Raw genomic sequence first — 24,183 nt, 5'->3', positions numbered from 1 at the left:
TTATCAAAAGTCTGTGTTGACATTGGAAGAGGCCTTCGATCTTGACGGATGTGAACGCTTCAGAGTGGGAGGCACTGCGGGGCGTTTTGGGCCAATGGCGGTAGACATGCATGCATGCACGCATACAACGCATTATTAATGTACCTTAGTGAAGGTGAGCCGGATCCCGAACCAGCTGGTTGATATGAGACAAAATGGCATGCGGGTTCGTTGACGTTGACACGCTGCACTCCGGTCAGTTTGTGTATATTTATTTTCTGAGACTGTGTACACAGTGCACATGCTCAGATGCAGGTGGGGCGCTGTGTCTCTGTCTGTCTGTGTCTCTGTCTGTCTGTGTCTCTGTCTGTCTGTGTCTCTGTCTGTCTGTGTCTCTGTCTGTCTGTGTCTCTGTCTGTCTGTGTCTCTGTCTGTCTGTGTTCTATTAGGGAGGATAATTCTCCAGAGGGATGTGTCAGTATCTATATCTCTATCTCCATATCTATCCATCCGTCTCTCCATCTCTCTATCCATCATCTTCATATCTCTCTCCATCTCTCTATCCATCATCTTCATATCTCTCTCCATCTCTCTATCCATCATCTTCATATCTCTCTCCATCTCTCTATCCATCATCTTCATATCTCTCTCCATCTCTCTATCCATCATCTTCATATCTCTCTATCCATCATCTTCATATCTCTCTCCATCTCTCTATCCATCATCTTCATATCTCTCTCCATCTCTCTATCCATCATCTTCATATCCCTATCTCTCTCTCACCCTATCTCTCTCTATCTCCCCATTCCTCTACACTCCCCTCCTCAATTCTCTTCTCAGAGCGGACACACTTTCCATCCAACACATGGCCACCATCTGCTTTCCAGATTACTCTCCGTTCCACTGCAAGAAAAGCCAGCCTGCTGAACCACAACAACCGGATGCCATCTCACATCTTCCCAAGAAATGTAGCTGACGATTTTGTGTCGTCCCTTTTGCAATGGGATGTTGTCCCATGAACGCTTGAACTTGACATAGCCAGGGCTGTCTATTCGCTCTGAGCCCCCCCCCCCCCCCCCTCTCTGTGGGCTCGGCACTTCAAAGACTGAGGGGTTCTGCAGTGCTCAAGATAACATGCTGGATTACACATGACCGCTAAGCTCCAGGAGTGGTGTGGGTCGGCCTGTTCTGTCTTTGTCATCCAGTGGAAGGCTGAGCTATTTAGGTGCGTGTTGTGTGGGGTCTGGCGAGTTATGTGGGGTCTGGCGAGTTGTGTGGGGTCTGGCACGTTGTGTGGGGTCTGGGTCTGTTGCGTGGGGTCTGTTGCGTGGGGTCTGTTGCGTGGGGTCTTGTGTGTGGTGTGGGGTCTGTAGTGTGGGGTCTGGCGCGTTGTGTGGGCTCTGTATTGTGGGGTCTGGCGTGTAGTGTGGGGTCTGGCGTGTAGTGTGGGGTCTGGCGTGTAGTGTGGGGTCTGGCGTGTAGTGTGGGGTCTGGCGTGTAGTTTGTGTCCTCTCATTCCAGCTCCTTTCTGAAATGGGAAATGCTAGGCTCTCTGTGCCCCCCGTCTTATCTCGGCACCGCTTGCCGAATATCCTCTGTTTTGTGAAGATTACCTCATGCCATTGTCCGTATACCCCCCCACACACTCACACACGCGCGCACACACACAGAGACATGGCCAAACGCTTTTGTCCTACACAGCATCACACCGCGTTTGCCTTTTAAAGCCACTCATTTGTTTTCTTCAGCTTATGAAGAAGAATCTAATGATTATCATAATATTAATGAAGAACAGTCTTTTGTGGTATTGGATTTTGCACATAACGTGACATGTCAGCCAGTAAGTAGCTTGATTTCATTTTAATCCCTGTACCCCCCCCCCCCCATCAGAGCAGGGGCTTGTCGAGCTCCGACGTGTGACACCTGTTGCCTCATCACAGTTGCCATGGCAGCAGGTTCTCCTTGCCTTTCAATTTTCCCCATGATTTCCTCTGGGATGCAGCGCCTTGAGTTGTTCCTTACCCCGCAGCACGTTTGAACCCGCTCTGTATTCCCCTGGCGCCCCGGTAAACACTCGTTATCCGCCCGGGCCGGCCGGTACCGCCCAGCCGTAACCACGTCATGTGTGCATCTGTTTGGGGGGGCGGGGGAAGGGGTTTGGAGGGGCACCATTCTGGGATTGGGCCCACGGCCCGCTCCGCGGTGCCGGGCGGGAGCGCACGCAAGCACGGGCAAGATGAGCAGCGCCCGGCCGTGCCGGCGAGGGACGGGAGGAAGCCGGAGCGAACAATGCGGTTGTTGGGGTTGAAGTAGATAATGTGTGTTATGTAAATGTGGTCAGTTAGCGGTGGCTGTGAGGTTGGGACCGCAGCGCGGTTTGGTGGTGATTTATGGCTTTTCGACAGACTGAAAGACAGCCTACTCAGCGCAGGACTTTATTGCGCGTGGATGTAAGGCCCAGCGATGACTCCTTTGTTGGTTCTGGCTGGCTCTACCTCCCACCTCGATTGTCCTGGCACGTGCATTGGTGCTAGTTAAAGTAATTAAAATGTACAAGGTGGATAATAACAGTCTGAACATCACGGCTTGTCTTGCTTTAACCCATTCATGGGAGTAGGTATGTGTGGGTAGGGCTGAATGACAAGGTTTCTTACCAAAGATATTTGAAAGTGCATACAAGTGCATTGTGGGACAATAATTAGTCAGCAGGTCATGACCCCGCCAGAGCCCCTGACTCGACTGAATCTCCCTAAAATTATTAGTAAAAATATCTGAAAATACGTTTTCAGAACATGTTTAGTGACACGGAAAATGTGGGGTTGATGCAACAAGACTAAAATGACTCGCTCCCAGGCAACATTTCCTCATTTGACACGGGTCTCCTTTACAACACGAGAGAGAGAAGGAAACGCTGGATAGACTTATCTTAGTTTGCATAATCACTTCCGTAGGGAAAATCGATCGATATTCATGCGCTCTGGATTCAGTCCCAACAGAATTGCCTTTCCACTTGGAGGGGCTCCATTGAGAATGGTGTACGCTACTGTGGAACCGGGTTTCTCTGCAAGTTTACACAACAAAATGAAGCGTCTCGAACCGCATTCGATATGTCAATTATGTTACAAATGCGGTCTGTAACGTAACAAAATATGGAGAAAGTGAAGGTGTTTGAATACTTTTTAAAAGGCACTGTGTGTAAATAATTGGGTGCGTGCATGTGTATGTACAGTATCTCAGTGAGTACACCCCTCAAATGTTTGTAAATATTTGATTTTATCTTTTCATGTGACAACACTGAAGGAATGACATTTGCTACAATGTAAAGTAGTGAGTGTACAGCTTGTATAACCGTGTAAATTTGCTGTCCCCTCAAAATAACTCAACACGCAGGCATTAATGTCTAAACCGCTGGCAACAAAAGTGAGTACACCCCTAAGTGAAAATGTCCAAATTGGGCCCTATTAGCTATTTACCCTCCTCGGTGTCATGTGACACGTTAGTGTTACAAGGTCTCAGTTGTGAATGGGGAGCAGGTGTGTTAAATTTGGTGTCATCGCTCTCACACTCATACTGGTCACTGGATGTTCAACATGGCACCTCATGGCAAAGAACTCTCTGAGGATCTGGAGAAAAATAATGTTTGCTCTACATAAAGATGGCCTAGACTATAAGTAGATTGCCAAGACCCTGAAACTGAGTTGCAGCACGGTGGCCAAGACCATACAGTGGTTTAACAGGACAGCTTCCACTCAGAACAGGCCTCGCCATGGTCCACCAAAGAAGTTGAGTGCACATGCTCAGTGTCATATCCAGAGGTTGTCTTTGGAAATAGATGTATTAGTGCTGCCAGCATTGCTGCAGAGGTTGAAGGGGTGGGAGGTTAGCCTGTCAGTGCTCAGACCATACACCACACACAGCATCAAATTGCTCTGGATGGCTGTCATCCCAGAAAGAAGCCTCTTCTAAAGATGATGCACAAGAAAGGCCGCAAACAGTTTGCTGAAGACTAAGGACATGGATTACTGGAACCATGTCCTGTGGTCTGATGAGACCAAGATAAACTTATTTGGTTCGGATGGTCTCAAGTGTGTGTGGCGGCAACCAGGTGAGGAGTATAAAGACAAGTGTGTCTTGCCAACAGTCAAGCATGGTGGTGGGAGTGTCATGGTCTGGGGCTGCATGAGTGCTCCCGGCACTGGGGAGCTATAGTTCATTGAGGGAACCATGAATGCCAACATGTACTGTGACATACTGAAGCAGAGCATGATCCCCTCCCTTCGGAGACTGGGCCGCAGGGCAGTATTCCAACAAGATAACGACCCCAAACATACCTCCAAGACAACCACTGCCTTGAAGCTGAGTTTAAAGGTGATGGACTGGCTATGTCTCCAGAACTAAACCCTATTGAGCATCTATGGGGCATCCTCAAACGGAAAGGTGGAGGAATGCAAGGTCTCTAACATCCACCAGCTCTGTGATGTCGTCATGGAGGAGTGGAAGAGGACTCCAGTGGCAACCTGTGAAGGTCTGGTGAACTCCATTCCCAAGAGGGTTTAGACAGTGCTGGAAAATAATGGTGGCCACACAAAATATTGACACTTTCACTTAGGGATGTACTCACTTTTTTGTTTCCAGCGGTTTAGACATTAATGGCTGTGTGGTGTTATACAAGCTGGACACTCACTACTTTACATTGTAGCAAAGTGTCATTTCTTCAGTGTTGTCACATGAAAAGATATAATCAAATATTAGCAAAAATGTGAGGGGTGTACTCACTTCTGTGAGATACTGTATGAACGTAACACTTCACTGAGCATCCGCGGAGATCCACCTGCTCATCAGCGTCTAAGTCTGCCTCTTTCATCATCTGTACGGGTAGTGAGCAAGGAGCAGCCACAAGCCCCTGTTTAGATCCCGTCTCTTTGTAAATTGTTCTCTTGTGGAACGCATTGCAGTTACACTTGTAGATTCATAGCGGTTCATGTCATGTGAAATGACATTAGAGCCCTGCTCAGTGTCTCTGACTTCATCCAGGGGGCCACCCACTGCTCTGTCTCCCCGGGATCACAGCGTCATGGGGCCCTCCGCAACCAGTTGGCAGCCTGGGCATGTTCATCCTCTTCCTCCTTCATCTCCGTTGGGTGGGGAAATGTCGACATAGAGCGGAGCCACAAATCAGATGCCTCAAATTCCGATATCCTGGCTGGAGGAAATATAGACAGGTGTCGTACAATTTGGAAACAAATTAGCCGATGTGTGTCAGTAAGCCTCTGAAGGCCTGTTGTTTGTCTGCTCTGATTATTTCCTATCCCAAAAATACAGGCTGCCAGCACACTTTTGTATTGGGATTTTTCCTTTGATTCTCCGGGCCAGGGAAGGCAGCCGTGTGTCAGCCATCCATTGCAATGCAGCCCATCAATGTCTCAACCTAGCTGTTAGATTGGCAGCATCAGCATGATCCTGTGATTAATGTAAACTGGTGGAGTTCAATGCTACGTCGCTATCTATGTAGCTAATCGCAACAGGGCCGGATAATCTCCCCTCTTTGTTTCCTTGGGTGGGCTGAGCTACATGCACGGGCCCAAACGGAACAAACCACTTCTCTATGTGGGGGGGTGGTGGTGGTATAGCCTTTCCACACTATACCCCTTTCCTTTTCTTTTTCTCAGCAGGTTGATCCTTTTTCTGAGGGAGATCCTTCGCCTCGCCTGAGGTCAGTGCCTGGTCAGGCCAGATCTGAATCTATGTGCAGTATAACAATTAGCTTGGAAGAGCAAGTGTTCAGTAATTGTCCTAGGATTGTCCACGTGTTGACTGGATAAGGAGAGAACTCAAATGTGTGGGCTGGACTAGGCACGCTGCTTACCTCCTGTTTGGCTGACACATTCCATGTTCGTGTCTGATCCAGGAGGCGCTAAGTCGCTGTTTCTAGGGTGTTTGATATTTTCACACGTCTAGTGGATAAATCAATTATGCAATCAGGCAAGTGGGATTTTGGCTCTGGTTATATTAGCCCCTACCTGGGGTTACCAAATATCACAAGCTTCCCTTGAAATATAGAGATGCGAAGGGAATGCGCCGTCTTGTTTCTGGAACACACAATGATCAAAGAGTGAGTACACGTTTCCTTTTTTCCAGTACCACTGTTCATTGTTTCCCTGAGAGAGAAACCGTGTGCATTTCCTATTATGTTGTCTATTCCGATATTCACTGTCCAAACAGTCCTGTTCGGAATGGTTTTGGATCCCGGGCATTAGGCCCTTGTCCCCCGAGTACCTGGCAGTCCCTCCGCTACCGAAGCAGAGGAATGTTAATGGCACAATATAATTCCAGAGGAGATAAGGCAGCGTCTCGTGTACACAGGGCCCTTTTTGAAGGGGGATGAATGGCGGGTCGTAGAGTTAAATGACTCCGTGGCATTACCGGGTGACTGGTTAACCCGTCTCCAAGGGCCCTTGAGACCGTCCTGGAATGTGCTACGCGTGGTCCGCGCGGTGCGCGGGCGAATCGTGCTGTATGCGTTCAGAGACAGACCCAATGCTCTGGTCAATGATTAATCCTAAAGTCCGCCGTAAAACCGTTCGAGGTGTCCCCACGGCGCTCTCACGGAAGTGGCCATTGCTCTTCGGGCCTTTGTTGTCAACGGTGGTCAAACGGTCCGGGGTTTTCCCCGAGCGCGGCGTCGGGCCTGAATACTTCTGTAAACTAACCATTTTACGTTCTATCAGCGCACATTTCTTCGTTTTATTGTGAATGCATTAAAAATTGAGTTTCCTTTGGATTATTGTTGGTTTGCAGTTTTGTTTCTTTGCTCGCTTGACTGACCCGTTCCGTGCCGTCCCGTCTGGGCCCAAGGCGTGAACACTCGGACATCCACAGATTATTTTGTTTCTTTTGGTCACATCTTTGTTGTCATTGTGATCTTGGATCTCCATTATGGGCAGCGTTTTATGAGGCCAGTTTGTTCTTATTGACACACAAACACGTTCCTAATTCCTAATCCATCTGGTGCGGTCCTTGTTTGGAAAATGCTAATCTCTGTTCATAAATAGTTGGCGCGGGACACAAGTCAGACCATTATTTTGTTGTGGAAGTTGTCTGTTAAATCAGTTGGGAACATGATCCCTGTGGTTTAATCCTTGTTGCTGGTCTATAGACTTCTTTTGCAGTTTCATTATCTGCCATTTAATGAATCGCATCCAATTTCCTCTCCAGGAGGGATCTGTTTTTTCAACGTCCGTAGACTCTTGGAAACACTCATACCTTTGCTCATGTCTGCCCCCCCCCCCCCCCCTTTGAACACAGGCTGATACCACTTTGGTTTTGTTAGCCCCGTTAGCTCCTCAGCGCCCTCCAATGAAATGAAATTAGTCATTCCAGACAGGTCTACATTGTACACATTGTTTGAACGCCCCCTTCTGCTGTGACTATCTGCGATTGCACAGCCCACCGCGCTCTGCCAACGAGGCCAGCCCTGCACGGCTATAAAAAGATAACCGCTCAGTAGGCTAGTCAGCTGGGACTGCTCCTGTGCTGCCACAGCCAGATGTCCGGCTGTGCGAACCTCTCCTCTAGATTGCCTGCCTTATCGGGATGTGTCGGCCTCCCCCAGTGGTGGACAGAAGCTGGAGGCGGGAGCAGGGAAAAGGGCTATTCCCCAGCCCCATGCTATTAGCCCTCTCAGCTGGACCATGCTTTCGCTCTGCTGCTTGGGTTTAAAATACGGTTCAAAGTGCTGCAACCGTTTTGACAATTAGCCCCAGAGCGGGGTTCTGTCAGTATCAAAAAAGGGGGTTGGGTGAGTGAGTGAGTGTGAGTGGTGATGGCTGTGGACGGGCCGTCACGCTTGCAGATACAGAAGTGAGAACATTTAGGCTAATTATGTCAGTGATTATTATACCAGCACTTGGTAAATACCCACACTGTCCCATGTTAGACACCACACCATGGTCTTCTCATAGGAAACTCCTCGGACTTGAGTAATATTCAAGACGTTATTGGAAGGACAGTGCACGAGCAAAGCAGAAATGAAGATGTCTTCCACTGTAGGCTGCTGAGGAGAAAATTGCCAAAGATTTTGTTAGTTTGGCTTTGTATCTAGCTACTGTGTAAAGCTTGTAAATCAAATGCAACTGGATCGAATGTGCCATTATCCTGATTGTTGAGCCATTTCCTCTCCACATTTTAGCCCTAAAGCCTACTTTTATCTTGCTAGAGCTAGCTTACAGCTATTGCCTATTTGACAAATGTTCACAAAAATACCACAGCCATTTGAATAAATGCATAACTACACTAATGCATAGTTCAGCAAGCAGTGGCCTAAATGTTTCTTGGCTGTCGTGTTCCAGTCAATCTTAAAGTTTACTTTTTCGGCTGTGATTGTTATCCAACAAAGTAGACAAGGTTAAGGTCAGACAGTTGAGCTACTGTTTATTTGGTGAGCAGCGATGTGAACGTGAAGTGCGGGCTACCATTTGATACATTCAAATGCTTAGGTGTCGTAAGGGTAGTTCTTGTTGTCTTGGGACTTGAACTATTCGTCCAGTTAGCCAGACGATCTCAGTTGAGCGCTAACACAAAGTGTTGGAAATGATTTGGAATGGTATTTGACCTGGGTCTGCCCCTCTCTTCTGGACCCAGCGGGTGGCTGTAAGAACTGGGAGTCAGCCCCTTTGTTCTCTCACAAGAGGCACTCGGCGCAGAGAGTGCCGAGAGGCTTGTATTGATAAGGAAGCAAAGCGGCTGGGGTGTGTGTCGGAACATGTGTCAGCCGTTTTAATCCCTCACCTCTCACATTGATTTTGTGTGTGTGTGGGGCGCGTGTGTGTGTGGGGCGCGTGTGTGTGTGTGGGGCGCGTGTGTGTGTGTGGGGCGCGTGTGTGTGTGTGGGGCGCGTGTGTGTGTGTGGGGCGCGTGTGTGTGTGTGGGGCGCGTGTGTGTATGTGGGGCGCGTGTGTGTATGTGGGGCGCGTGTGTGTGTGTGGGGCGCGGGTGCGTGTGTGTGTGTGGGGCGCGGGTGCGTGTGTGTGTGTGGGGCGCGGGTGCGTGTGTGTGTGTGGGGCGCGGGTGCGTGTGTGTGTGTGGGGCGCGGGTGCGTGTGTGTGTGTGGGGCGCGGGTGCGTGTGGGTGTGTGGGGCGCGGGTGCGTGTGTGTGTGTGGGGCGCGGGTGCGTGTGTGTGTGTGGGGCGCGGGTGCGTGTGTGTGTGTGGGGCGCGGGTGCGTGTGTGTGTGTGGGGCGCGTGTGTGGGGCGCGTGTGTGGGGCGCGTGCGTGTGTGTGGGGCGCGGGCGCGTGCGTGTGTGTGGGGCGCGGGCGCGTGCGTGTGTGTGGGGCGCGGGTGCGTGCGTGTGTGTGGGGCGCGTGCGTGCGTGTGTGTGGGGCGCGTGCGTGCGTGTGTGTGGGGCGCGTGCGTGCGTGTGTGTGGGGCGCGTGCGTGCGTGTGTGTGGGGCGCGTGCGTGTGTGTGTGTGTGTGGGGCGCGTGCGTGTGTGTGTGTGTGGGGCGCGTGCGTGTGTGTGTGTGGGGGGCGCGTGCGTGTGTGTGTTGTGTGGGGCGCGTGCGTGTGTGTGTGTGTGGGGCGCGTGCGTGTGTGTGGGGCGCCTGTGTGTGCGTGTGGGTGGGGCGCGTGCGTGCGTGTGGGTGGGGCGCGTGCGTGCGTGCGTGTGGGTGGGGCGCGCGCGTGCGTGTGTGTGGGGCGCGTGCGTGCGTGCGTGTGTGTGTGCGGGGCGCGTGTGTGCGGGGCGCGTGCGGGGCGCGTGCGGGGCGTGTGTGGGGCGCCTGTGTGTGTGTGTGTGGTGTGTGTGTGTGTGTGTGGGGCGCGTGTGTGTGTGTGTGTGGGGCGCGTGTGTGTGTGGGGCGCGTGTGTGTGTGGGGCGCGTGTGTGTGTGGGGCGCGTGTGTGTGTGGGTGTGGGTGTGGGGTGCGTGTGTGTGTGTGTGGGGCGCGTGTGGGGCGCGTGTGGGTGTATCTTCATCAGTGCTCATTGGGAATGCTTTTAGTAGGCAGTGTTTCGTTTGTATGTGTGATTTAGTGAGACAGTGGGCCGGATCGGTCTGTATTAAAATGTCAGGGTATTTGACTCCTTTTAATACCAAACTGAATACCTAACAGCATTGAAGGACCGGTCACCAGAAAGGGTAGCGCAAGTCGTGTGCGTGCGCGTGTGTGTGAGTGTTGCTGTAAGCAGACAGTCATAATAGAAAGTCATCAGAGTTTACCTGTAGACCTTGGACTGCCTTCAAAATACCTTTCAGTTTAAAGTTGATTCCTTAACTGTGAAATACAGTAATGGAGCAGGTCAGGAATGTCGATACTGTCCTTTGAAATGACTGGTTTTCTACAAATGGATATGATGACAGTCTAGATTTTCCATTTTCTTGCTCGCACTGAGGCACTGGTGCCTTTTGTGGACTAGCATAAGTCTTTTGTGGATCTCTCATGCCTGTGTTTACACCATGGACTTAAACTGACCTATCTGACCTCCGATAGGTCAGATTCCTCACAGGTCATCTTAAAATCCCCACGCAGGGAGCCAGTTTAGTGTTTGCCAAGTGACCACCATACCCGCGGTTGGCGGCTTTAACATGCACTAGTCCTGCTTCTGGTTGGAAAGCCTCTGAGTGGCCTCGGTAGGTGTATTTATGTCCAGTATGAGTCTTGAGAGCTCAGGATAATATGGACAGAGAGTGCAAACAGGAGTTGACAGGTACCCCTTCTCTGCACTTCGTCAGCTTCATCCATTCCCACAGTTCTTCCTTGCTGCCAGGACAGCAGATCCTCACAATGAAGGCCAGTGTGTCTATTTCTTTTTCTTTCTTTTTTTTTTGTATTTTTTTTTTTTTTTTACAGCCCCTGACCTGGCCTAGCTTCTTTTTTTTCCTCTTCCAGAGCAGGTGAATGAGACCCTCTGTTTGGGTCGGCGACTCTGAGTGACTGGGTACCGTCTGGTGTGCCGCGGCCCTCCCCGAGTGTCCCACTAGGATGCCCAGTAGACCCGGGAGTTACGGAAGAAGATATAAGGACGCTTTCGAGACAGACGGCGCATGGAAAGGATGCGCAGACAGACATGCGGATATGTTCGCGGTTTAATAAGTGGATGTGCAACCAGGCCGGCTCTCTAAAGCTCGATTTGGCTCTGCTCCGGTAAGTGTGGAAAAACTCCCCATTGATGAGGTCTGAAGCTTTCAAAAGCCGCCGGGAGCTTTTCCCAACCGCGCAGCGGGGCTGTTAATGGTCCTGGGAGGTGCTTTAAACTCGCAGCAAACAGGCCATGTTGGGTTGGCGCGGGCCCTCCATTGATCACGGGCTGTGATCGTCGCAAGCTCTCTAACGCTTCGCGACACCTATGCAAATTTGATTTAACATCTGTCATTCGGCAGACCTGCATCGTCTGGAGCTCGCACTTTTCTGTCTGCCTTTCCCAGAGATGATGATGATACGTTTTTATTTTTTTTTCCTGTCTGAGCTTTAAAGACTGTCTGGTAGTGGAGCACTTATGGGCTGAGCTATGTCTGAATTTACATATTGGAGATGGATTTTATCCAAGGGGTGGCGGCGTTTGTGCCGGGATGGTTAATTGGCGGGATTACTGTCCTGTGTTTACTGGAAAAGCTCCCACTGCTGCCCTGAAACTCAGCACTGGGTCTCAGAGCCGGTTCCACTTTAATCAGTGACTTATTTAGACCTGGGACACCAGGTGGTTGCAATTAGTGGTGAGGTAGAACAGAAAACCAGCTGGCTCCGGACCTCGTAGGTTAGGAGTTCAATACCTCTGTGCTAGGTTAGTATCTGCTGAATGGGTCTCTTGATCCAGTCTTCCTTTTCACATGTAGGCTTGTAGGTTGACATGGTTTAGTTTCTTTTGAACGAGAAGACCTTTGTCTCCATATCTCTTTCTCCAACTTTCAATCACTTTTCGAGTAAATTGGATGCCTGTATCTTTTGTGGGGCTTTATATTCAGTTGACACGGTCTTGGATTTCAGCCACTGAGATGCTTGTCCCTGATGCCTGTGGAAAGGTAATCTGCCCTTTTCCCTGTCTCAAGAATGACTATGGGGGAACTGATGATGAATAGCTGCTGATAGGTTTAAGACAATACACCTTAACATTCTGGGACCCCTTAGTGTTCTGGCAGCCCTTTGCATTCTGGGACCCCTTAGTGTTCTGGCAGCCCGTTGCATTCTGGGACCTATCCACTATGTCTTACTTAGGCCTCTCAGTACTAATTAGCTGCTTTTTACATTCAGCTATTAAAAACAAAGAGAAATGCTGGCTAGGCAACTTTTAAAAGTTAGGCTATTGATTTTCGTGTATTTAGTGTAGCATGTATATTTTAATTTATTTAGCGTAGTACCTAGACAGTTAGCTGTCTCGAGGTCCCTCCGTTCTCACTCCTCCAAGTCACGTGTGATATTTCTGTTCTTCACCTCGTTTTGGTCAGTCTTCACGTGTTCTTCGCATGGTTTGTGACGGGATAGCGAGTGGGCGTAGAGGGGGGCTGTCATCGATGCGGCTGACTTCTCCAAGTCGGGGTGGCTGGGTGAATTTCCCAGAGGCCGGCGGCTGTGTGAAACCGTCTATTGGGTTTCAGGGTTGCTGGGGGGGGGGGGGGTTGTGAAGGCTGCGAGGAAGACGGAGAAAGAGAGGATGGGAGAAGACAGACAGGGAGCGAATGGTCTAATGAAGACAAATGCCTTTTCGTGCTTGGTGGGGTTGCTCCGTCTGGCTGCCTGGAGTCAAGCCAGGGCACTGCCGCCCCCTCCCGCCTGAGTGGACTTCACTGCGGCGCTGGTGGGTCTGCTTGGGTCCTCATAGTTGCGTCGTAGACCCATGGGGACATCAGTGTTACGTTGTAGATTGAGAGATAAGGTACTGGACCGGTCTGTGTGGACCGGTCTGGATGTCACACACACTAACCGTATTTTTTCCCCTTACCTGTTTATGCAGTTGTTAGCAATATGAAATAAATGCAATCTTGCAAATAATGCGTGGTTCCACGCTTCACCCTGTTACTTCAGTACATATGTCCCTCCACCGCATACCCCACCACCACAGACTTAGATTTTCAGGGGACATTGCAGTTTTAATTGCAACTAAGTTAGCAACTTCTAAGCCTTTTGACCTTATCAAGGTTACATTCAATCTTAATGCCTACATATTCACGTTTTGTCGTCACAGTTATGAATGCGTCTCGTATGTTCAGTTTGTCCCTGTGACTGAACAGAACCCTTTTTGGGTAGACACCAGTCACCCGTGTTTGACTAAACTAGGGAGAACGATGTGTCTTGCCATAGAGACTCTGCCGACTGACCAAATGGGGCGCTGCGTCTTATGCGGGGGTGGATATGCTTGCTCTTGTTTCATTTTTAAATGTTTACCTCTTGCTTCTCTTCTTGCTCTTTCCCCGCTGTCTGTTAGGCCTGTCAAGTTTACATCACTTTCTGCATTCCTTTACGTTCTCCGTCGTATCACTTGCTCTAGCCATCTGTCCAGATAATTTCATCCCTCTCTCTTAAGTTCCCCAGACGCATATTGGGTTTGTTCCAAAACTCCTGCCTGTCCGTTTTGTTTTCAGCCTGGGGGTGGATAGAATGGCCCTAACAAAAACACGCAATGGAGAACTTTTGACTGTAGATAAAGACACATGCCTGGCGAACGTTGGCCTGTGAATAGGCCCATTGTCTATGCTCCTCTTGGTGAGGATGAAAAAAAGATACTCTTTGCAGGAAATGTCCTATGTCCCATAGTCCGGGCGTTATTCAAGCGCAGTGGTGCATCGTAGATACAGGCTCCTTCTGAAAGGGCTTTGGGATGACATGTCTGTCTTTGATGAGGTTTCCTCTCTCTGTGGTTGGATGTCTAGTCTTTGTGCTGCCACCTGTTATTTTTATATTTTCTCACTCTGCAGATTTTTACTTTTGAAAGCTTCTAAGTGATCCTTCACCTGGCTAAGTTCCCCTCAGTCGGCATCAGGAAATGAACCCGAAGGCCCTTGTAAAGGAAGTTATTTGAACGTGAGTTATTTTTTTTCTTCTTCTTCTTCCTGACATGCATTATTGCGAGTGCCCAACCTCGCCTGTGACGGGAAAATGAAAACGAGCCCTGAAAGAACAGTCACAAACCTGTCCTGAAATGGATAGCAGCCAGGCGTGTCATATGGGAATGTCTTTGGTGTGGACTCTCCTCTTTCCCTTCGACATGTATCATCCCATTCTCTCCCCCTCGACCCCACCCCGCCCCGCCTCCTCCTCCTCTCCGCTCCTTCTCTTTTATTGCTTTTCACGCTGCTCCTCTGCGTAACCGGAGCTTTCAGCAGCCCAGCCCCGGTGTTCATTATCGTTGCGCGGGTGTCATGTGATCCGTGTTCGGGGGCGGTGGGGACCTCCGGGGCCGTGGGCCCCTCGACCGCTGACGAGGGTGTCGTCCGTTTGGTCGTCGGGTTTCACGCGAGGGGCCCCGTGTGGAGAGCCACGGAGCGAGGAGGTGGAGAGGAGGACAATGTGTTTGCATTCCGGCAGTGATTTATACTGACGGTCTCTCCTGTTTCCTCCTCGCCTTCCACTTACTGCCTGTAGTTTTCAGCTGGGGAGCCTCTGGGAGCCCGTCAGAGAGGCTCTCGTATACTGAAGAAGTGCTTCCCGAATCTTATCACCTCCAGCCAAGCTACTGGTTTTCCTTCCGTATTGAAATAAAGAACGCAGGACGGATAAACCAGCCGACTGCTGTGCAATGTCAGAAATCTCACCAATAGGTCACATTTCCATCGTAGATTGTCTTTTCTTAGATTAATATAAACTACGCAGAAGATTTTAATAGGGTTTCATAAGTTTTTTTTGATTAGTGCTTTCCACCCAATATTTTGCTCTTGAGATTGTCTGGTCAGAGCCTGGGAGACAAAGGGGAATGGAACTTGGACGACCCTCGCGCGATCCAGGAGCCGTCTCAGAATTACATCATACGTCCGTGACTAGGTTCCTGCTGCCGCGGTGAGTCCTGGATCTGCAGACGGAGTGGATGATGAACACGAACATACACGTGGGCTGAACACGTTGGAGTTGTCCAGGCGGATGATTGTGCCGTTCTGAGTAGTCCTCCACTGTGGATCCATAAGGTCACGCATCTAATATGAGTACCTACTGCACCGCCGAGGCATGCACCGTTCTCTGCATGCCCATATTGTCTGGGATGTGTCAACAGAGGTAGATAATCATTAAAGTGTCTCTCTTTAAAGAAAGCAAAGGGTGAACAATCAAAGAATGAGTAGTCCCCCGCGGTTAAAGTTCACCGCAAATCGGGGGAACGTTATAACTAAACACACCAAGATAGACTTCGCAGAGTATGAGTGTGCTCCAAGCCCTGCAGCTACATAAGTCAAGAGGGCTGACCGTGAATGCTGGACGTTTTACTGACAATGTACACTGGATTTTTTACTGACAGAGAGCACTGGATTTTATACTGACAGGGAACACTGGATTTTATACTGACAGGGAACACTGGATTTTATACTGACAGGGAACACTGGATTTTATACTGACAGGGAACACTGGATTTTATACTGACAGAGAACACTGGATTTTATACTGACAGAGAACACTGGATTTTATACAGAGCTGTTTGCTGGCACCTGACCGTTTTATTGGATCAATCTTACTCAAATTAGGGAAATGTTTGGTTAAATCAGAGGTTAGCTACTGTATTTGCTGAACATTATGTGAGTCCTGTAAATGAAAATTACCACTTTTTCTCAAAGATGCAAATTATATCCGCTTTTTAGCGACAGAAAGCATTTTTGAACAGTCCGATTTGGCGGCTGTCATGGATTGCTGATATTAAACGGAATGAACCACTCCAGCTGAAAGAGGCCATATTGGTATATTGCCCATCCTAACACACCCATTGATTTTAATCTGGTGTCAAAAAGGTCCACATACCAAAGTCAATGTTGGCCTTTTCCACTGCTGATGAATAGGTTTCACCCGGACTATGTTTTAAAGGCCCCATAACGAGGCCTGTGTGACCACTTAGCTTGGTTAACCCCCCCCCCCCCTCGGACCTCGACTGGTTTTGTCCCGACTGGGTGATACGGTGTTTTGACTGGACTCTCGTGGCGGTCCCGGTTGTCATCTAATACGCGTAATTACCCTTGGGGGTGGATTGCTTGCAGGCCTGTTTAGGTGGGTTTTGCACTTTGGAGATCCAGGTCTAGTTGTTGTGTCTCGTGTGACCTGGCAAGACGTCTGTTTATTATTAATTGGCAGAAGATACTAGGCTCCAACCTATCTGCCCTTTTGGCATGCTTGCTGTGTTTTCACTGCATAGCCCGCGGCCGTGAGAACTAGGCTGCCTTGACTGCTAAAACAGCGTGCCTCCCCAAGTTCACACCCTGACAGGAACTCTCTCTTGTCGGGAAACGGTGTGATCTAATGCCGGAAAGCCCTGTCTCTTGTTTTACAGGAACGTTCACTGAAAAGATGGGTCTGGAAATCACGTGGAACGGAAGTTAAATTAAAAGAAAACGTACTCCTGATGCCATCCTCCGCACACCGCCCGGCCTCCCGTCTTGTCCTCGCTCCATTGGACTTGTTCCGGAGCGAACGGCGTCTGTCTCATGGTTCCAAATGCTAGAAGCCTGAATCTAGGCCAGCTGGTTGATGAGAATGCGAGTGCCCGCCCCGGCTTTGATCTCGATAGATTGGAACGATGCGATTTTGCCGGCCGAGGTGGCCGAACATTTTTAAATGGTTGCAGACCCACTGGTCATGCGTCTGCAACCAGAACTACTCCAGTTCCCTGCTCTTTTTACAATATTGGGATCGACCAGTAGCCTATTTTCTTTGGATTATTGCTATGTCTGCTTCCTTGTTTGCTAGATATGTATTCATCATTATCATGCAGTCATTTGACCCCCCCCCCCCGGCCTCCACCAACACACACCCAACCTGCCGAAAACAATCCTGCAGTTGTTAATTCCAGGAAACTGATTAGCCACTCCCTTCATGAGGTAACCGAACAGTTGGTGTTAACTACTGGTGAAAAACACAAACAAAGAGAACTAAGAACAACAGATCTGAAGAGTTTTTGCCAAGACTACCACTTTGATTTGTCATTATTTGGGTTTCTCGTTTGTTGAAGCTCAGAGGAGATGATGGGTCCCTGTTTGTAGAATTCCCCTCTGTTGTCAAGCACAAAAGAAAAGTCCGGGTGAGTTTGAACATCTATCGTATCGTACTTCTCCCCAGGGTTCAGTTTGGGCTGGGCATAATCGGGATAAAGATGGCAAGGAGTGTCATGTTTTAATCAGTCACTTTATCCGCTAATGAACCGTAGTCCCCTCTACACTGCTATCACAGCACAGCGAAAGGCCTTTGACTGAACTCTGTCGGGGATTAAACACTCCACCTCCTGTCCAGTTCGGCTATTACGCCTGTCTGTTGTCCCGGCCAAGGTTACCCGCGGCGTCATCACCTGGGTCTCCGGCCCATCTGTTTCACCTCTTCGGCTGGATCCTTGAGGGAGCGCTTTCTGTGTGTAAATCCTGGTTGGTTTGTGTGTATCTGTGCGTGCGTGAGTGCGAAAGCATGCGTCTCGGTTGGGTGCACCTCTCACTGTCTTGTGTGTGTGTGTGTGTGTGTGTGTGTGTGTCTTCTGCAGAGGGATACTTCCTCTTCTCTAAGGTCCTGTCTGGATTAGCCAGGGCCCTGGCTGGGAATAGACACTGCTGGGAGTTGATCAGGCCTCCTGACTAACCAACCACCTGTTAGTCCAGAGGATGATTATCATCACCAGCACGGATGAGGCCCCTTGTGGGAAGAATCCCGCTGGCGGGGGGTAGCCTCCTCTCACTTTAGCTCTTCCCCAGCCAGACTGAGTTTCTCTGGGCCCCGGGGTGGATGTCTGCAGCCTGTGTGTATGGAGTGTAGCCCATTCAACTGAGAAACTACGTGGAAAAGGTCGTGACAGATTTATGGCATTGGGATTTAGGCCCGACGCAGTTTCGAACAGATAGAGCAATTCCTCTGTTTGGATTAACCCCCCACCCCCTTGGAAAGTGAAATAATGTGGTGTAATATATCTGTAAAATAATAGAATGACGTGTTCATATATTTATGCATTTCTCAACCCTAGTGCTTCCTGGTCCGAGTGGCCGTTTTGACAATGGCCCGTGATCCCAGTACGTGTTGCTCTTTGGGAACGTGCGTCCTTTCATGTGTTGCACTTTGCTCTGTAGCCAACTGCTTCCATAACAAGGCGAGGTCCACTGCACACAGTCCACACTGCTGTGGAGTCGCAGAGTCCCCGTTAACCCTCCCTGGTCGTTGTGGAAGTCTGTGCTTCCTCTTAGATTCCACTGTGTCTGGAAGTGGGTCAGTCGGAATGAGCGCGTACGCACGCGTTCGGCGCCGCTAATTCCGAATCTAAGTGACTCGCTTGATTCACGCCAGCGTTCCGCTCCACAGTTTAGAGCCAGGAATTGCCCCGCGACTCGGCGCGGCACGCTTCCCCCACTGCTGAGAATGAACTGCGCTGTGGCTTCTTGCGATATCGGATGTTTTTTTTCTTCTTCTTTTCCTCCTTCTTCCCATAGAGAGCCAATCGGTGGCGCTTCTCTACACCCCCGGGGTACTGACAGAATGCCACAGTGGAAGTGTTTGGTGGCTTTTATCGGCACTTCTGACGGCCTGAAGGAGCAAACTGAATCATTGTACAACAATGACCCATTCGTCCAGTGGTCCTGAAGTCACTGAAAGGTTGACCTATTATTATTTTTTTTTATGCTATACATCTTTTATGCTACAGCACACGTCCCATTAGCAGCACGATAAGACTCAGACCCATTGACAGCGGACAGCGGAGCTGCTTGTCCTTGTAATATAAATATTAATGTCTTGGCCCTGGCTAACGTCTGACGTCAACGGAAGGCTCTCTATTAACTTGTTCTGTTTTCAGATCTTGGCTGGGAATCTTTTTTTCCCCTCCATGTCCAACAATGCACTGATGATATTAAATGTTTTCTTTGGACGAATGTGAGAGAGAAAAAAAAAGCAAAAGAGAAAACTTTGATGCAGTGACTTAAAGTAGCCGTTATCAAGTGTTTTGCCTTTTTCTCTTTTGTGTTCCCGCTTTTGTTTTGAAATGGAAATTGACCTCGAATTGTGCCGGTTTGATTGCTTGACTTCAGCAAATGGTCGTCTGAAAACATTAAAGGAATGGATTTGCCCACTCTCAGCTGATGTAGTGTATTTGGCCTCTCGGGCTAAACAGAGGGATGAGTTGAGTAGTGAGTGTATGTTCCACGGCTGGTTGGTGTTTGTTCTTTCTCTCCTATTCTCTGTCTCTCTCGTTCTCTATTTTCTCTGTCTTTTACTGTCTACTTTTTCCTCCCTCTCTTTGTTCATCTCTATATTTCTCAGTCTATTCAACACCCCCCCCCCCCCCCTGTCTGGAGTTTCTTTGGAATCTTGAAACATCTCCCAGCTGCTGCTACCATATAACGTAATGGAGCCAAAACCTCACCTTTTTTCCTCTCCACTGTTCTGTGTCTTCCAGTATGATTCAAAATAAGTCCATATGTGCCTGAGGGTCATAAATCAACTGCTTTATTTCCTGTCTGTGGTTGGCCGTACCACACCTGCAAATGCCTATGTCCATGTGTGTTTTCGTTTCACAGGTCAGATATGGACGAAGCCCATTTCAAGTTAAGGTGTTTGGTTTAAGGTCATACATACAGTTGAGGTTAGTGTTACAAACGGGTTTGTTTTAGGTTTAGGCATTATGGTTTAAGTTTAGGGTTCTGTTAGACATACAAGGCTATCCTCAAGGGCAGGCAGGTAGGCAGGCACAGGCAGGCAGACAGGCAGGCACGCGCAGACAGGCACGCACGCACAGGCAGGCAGACAGACAGGCAGGCACATGCACGCACAGACAGGCACGCACGCGCAGACAGGCAGACACACACAGATGCCTACACATAATCTTACCTCACAGTAAACCCCTTTTAAACAGCTGTCCTTCCCCGACCACTCACCCCACCTGGCCCGGTTCCAGGCTGTCCTGCAACGCAACGCAATGTCCAGGGCATGGTTTCCTCGGCAGCAACTCTGAGGTAGAAACTGACTGGAGCCTCCTCTGACTGGAGTGGCCGGTCGATAGACCCCCGAGGCCTACTCAAAGACAGACACTGACTTTTGCCCGACTCAAGCGCCGACCAGTTCATATACAGTTTTCCCCATCTGATGGGGGCAGTCTGGAGGGGACCTCCTTGCCCAGTGTGACCCCACAGACAGATCTGACAGAATCATTATGCCTCTCGGGCTGTGAGACAGATCGTTCTGCCGCTGGCGTGCGTGCGTGTGCGTGTGCGTGTGCGTGTGCGTGTGCGTGTGGCTGTCTGACTATAAGAGAGTGTTAAGTGCTTCACTTGTGGTCCCAGGGGCATTTTGGGGGGTGTGTCTGTTTGCGCCGTGGGGGCGTGTCAGTGTTCCTATTGGATTGAGCCTGCAGGAAGCCAGACAGATATTTAATAGCTCGCTAATTAGACTCTTCTTTCTCCTCTGTTGACTTCTCTGTGGAGGCTTAATGCCCAATTAAGCTTTCCCCTTTTAGGCTGTGATTTATCCCGCTTTCTTCTCATGATCCTGTCAGTATTCATGACCGGCGTTTCACTGTGGCGCTATTTGGTCCCACTGTATTCCAATTTCAGCTGTGAGTCCTCTCGACTGCTCCTCGCAATTTAGCTCTTTCCTGCTCTAGTCAGCTCGTGCACGTTTTCATCCATCATCGTGGCCCCTTTTGTGGTTCCGAGGAATGGGAGGCCTGTTTTGGGTTGCCTCCGTTTGAAACAGAAGGTGGATGCCATCTAGAATTTAATTCCTCCACTAACTATGAGAGAGGGATTGGTGGAGGGGGAGAGGGAAGGAAAGGCTTCACAGAGAGGGGGTGGGATGGAGAGTGAGAGGATGAGCTACATACTAGTGAGAGAAAAGGACGAAGAGATCCACCCGCCCAGCCCTTCTCATTGTTCTGTGGAGAGAGGCAGGAAAGCTAACTTTCACACTTCCGCGAGAGGCGCCGGGGGAGTTGTTCAGGACTGACTATGGAGAAACGGGAGGTTTATTAACTTTGAAGCACGACTGCGCTCAGCCTGAGCTCTGGGGATGTGGAGTGAGAATGGGCAGAGGGTGAGGGAGGGAAGTTGAGAAGATTTCTAATGAGGAAGTGCGTGCGTGTGTGTGTGCGTGTTCGGTCCTCTGCGTGGACACTGAGGCCAGGCGTTTCACATTTGCATGAACAGCTATTAGAGATTTCATATGACGTTTGTGTGCGTGCTCCATTTTGAAGGTGGCTTCTCGTATCCGCCTCTCCCCGTCCAGCCAACGTGTCAGTTCACCCAGAATGGGTGAGTCCTGTGTGTCCACTACTGTGGGCGTGCGCTGTGGGGACTTCATCCCCCTCACAGACGACAGTGCAGCCAGCCTAGTCCCTGAATTATTTATCACAGGCATGGCTTTTGTGAATTAAAGGTAAGGCGATACCGCACACAGCCTCATACCTCCCTGCCTGCTCTGCTCACCGGTGAATATTAAAAGGGATGGCCCTGAATGCTCAACCTCTTCTTCTTACGGTGTATTTCCCTGCCGGTGAACGTGCCGTCCTGCTGCTTGCGCGCCGGGGTTTGAGGTTCTCTGCCGCGAAGTCGTCTCTGGACGGGTTGGTATCGGAAAGGAATCGGAATCCCAGGGGGAATTTTCCTGCTCCCGGTGTTCTTTCCTTGCGTTGCCGCGACGCCAGCGAGACGTCACGGCGACCTAAAGGGGGTATGTCCTGGGCCTGGTCGTCGAGAGGCTGAGGCGAAGCAGGTGAGGGGAAAGACGCGCGCCCTGTGACAGTGGCTGCCGTGGTGTGGGATTGTGTGCTACTAGCCAGCTAGCTAGTTGGGACGGTGTAGTGGCACAGGCCACGGTGGTTAACATGACACTCCTGAGCAGAGCTAATGCGTCAATTGGCTTAAGCGTAGAACAGTTGTGTCCCCATTTCCGTGGTCCCTGGTGCGTTGGGCGTCCCTGCTGAGCTCCCCCCTCCCTGGTCGTCCCACGGCAGGCCTGGGTTTCATTAAGGTAGGCCTTTTAATGCCCTCCCCCAGCTATGACAGTCTGGCCGCGTGGCCGCTAGCGCCTGCCTGTCTCCCTCCCCATGAAAACTAACTTAATTACAGTCTGTAGGCTTTGGTTTTGGTACCCCCCCCCCCCCATGTTTGATGTACTAACTGGGTTATATCCACTGTGGTTGCTGTGTCCCTCTTAGGAGGCACTGTCCTTTTTGTCTTCTTCTAAATGTGCGGGGGAGGTACTGGACTGGTCTCCTTCCCGAACGTGATTGGACACTCGTTTTCTCGTTGAAGGACCAGCGAGATACGGCCTCCCTCTTCATTCACTCTAAGAGACCGGTTGTTGGGATTTGTGACTGACTGGTGCGCCCTGGATTCTAGGTGTGGTTTTATGGGGTTCGTCTGGGATCGTTTCCTGGTGGAGTGGAGTGTTTCGTTGGGAGAATTTGACAGTGCAGGAAAAGTAGAAGCGCTTTCTGCCTTGTCATATCCTGTGAGCAGGTGAAAGCGGGGCCACTTACGTTGACCACAGAGGAGCGGAAGGGAAGAGGTCCGGTCCCAGAAACGCAGTCAGTCATCCTTTGTGTCACTGCCTAATCAGTCCCCCAGCGCCCCCAACCCACACACATCCCACGTAAATAATGGAAAGGCCCTTTCCTTTGGCCTGCCCAGTTGCCGGGGGAGGAGAATGGACAGCGCATGGCAGATAAGAGGACAGTAGAGGACGGTAAAAATATCCGCCGATGCATGCTAATCCCGTGTCTGAAAAAGCAGCCTGGCCCCTATATATTGTGCACCAGGTTTGACCTCGGCCCATTGGGCTCTTCAGGGAAATAGCGCACTTATATAAGAAGTGCTGCATGAGTCTTACGGCTTCAATCAATCGCTAACAGCCTGCTGCCGATGCGCGGTGTCTCTGAGAGCCCCGAGGCTTTTAGAAGACCTGGCCGAGACGCACTGTCGGCTTCCATTTGGACGTAATGAAAGGGCTGCTCGGTGCGTATTGAATTTGAAGCTCCTTTTTGTTTCATGTCCGCCGAAGAACATGCGCGGGCCTACGAGCGGGATAGCGGAAGCCCGGCTCTGAGGAATACTACGGCTGTTCTCTTTGAGCTGCGTTGCCCCTCTGTTTCCCAGAGGCCTTTCATTCAAGAGAACCCGGGAAAGCACTGCCATGTAAGTTAGGGTAATGTGTTTACAAGAGCAGCTGAGGAACACAGGCTGGACATTTGTTTCTAATTATAAAATGTTCTTCAGAAAATATCTAGAAACTAGGAAACTGTTTTCAATCTTAACCTTTCACTTCCTGAAATCTGGTAGGGGACTGTGGAAACGTCAGATTTTTATAAATAACCCACCCTGCAATGAATCTCCCTCATGAATATGTGGCTGAGGCCTACGAAATTAGCCACGGGTATTTGTATGTTGAAAATACATTTGGTGCCGATTTAGCAAAACTCTGTTAAGACTCAACCGATGCACGAGCATTGATATCAAACAGAAGGACCGTGCATAGTTTGTTGAGGACGGCCTGTTATAGGTCGCCCGGTTTAATGCCTTGATCTTCACGCAATTATGGGAACAGAAATTGGATGTCCTTTTTTGAAATCTGTCACCTGCAGGTAATGTTTGGTATTTTGCAGCAGTCTCCGTAATAACTAAATTAGAGGTTATCGAAGCACTTACCGTTGCCAAAAAACACTATAAAGATATTGCTTCAGAAGCTGGCGGCAAAATAGATCCTACATTAACATAAGGTAATGGCATTTGCTTTTGTGAAAGAAAATATCTTTGTAACTTAGTGATACCCAAGAACGTCATGAACACGACAAAATAAATAATTTCCCCATCGACAACCATTTATTAGACGCTAATTTATTGTAATGTTCATTGGCTGGAACAGGCCTGGCCTTTTACGGCGTCAGAAAGCGTTAGCGGCGGAAGGACAAAAGCACAGAACACGTTCTGTTGCTGGGACTTTGAGTGGTGGGTTGGGTTTCTGTTTGCAGTCGGGACTGTGTACATTTCCCTCATTATAGAGAAAAGGCGGTCATAGTCGCACGCCTTCAACCAAGTCATTCATGCTTTGGAAGCTCCGGACGAA

General features: G+C 49.8%; 1 protein-coding gene across 3 annotated transcripts in view; it reads left to right on the top strand.

Annotated features, from left to right (window-relative positions):
• LOC105020919 (F-box/WD repeat-containing protein 7) overlaps nt 1-24,183 on the top strand; it is a 133,923-nt gene that overhangs the window by 7,716 nt on the left and 102,024 nt on the right. The window contains exon 2 of one of the 3 annotated variants that reach the window (XM_020043844.3): nt 13,884-13,989. The exons of 1 other annotated variant lie outside the window; for it this stretch is intronic. The gene's annotated coding sequence lies outside the window, so the exon portion shown is untranslated. Of the gene's footprint in view, nt 1-10,863; nt 11,119-13,883; nt 13,990-24,183 lie in introns of all 3 variants that reach the window. One more of the 3 variants, XM_029118483.2, reaches the window with a different exon arrangement.

The sequence above is a fragment of the Esox lucius genome, chromosome 25, assembly GCF_011004845.1.
Source record: "Esox lucius isolate fEsoLuc1 chromosome 25, fEsoLuc1.pri, whole genome shotgun sequence".
Classification (NCBI taxonomy): Eukaryota; Metazoa; Chordata; class Actinopteri; order Esociformes; family Esocidae; genus Esox; species Esox lucius.
This window is presented reverse-complemented; position numbering and strand designations above follow the sequence as displayed.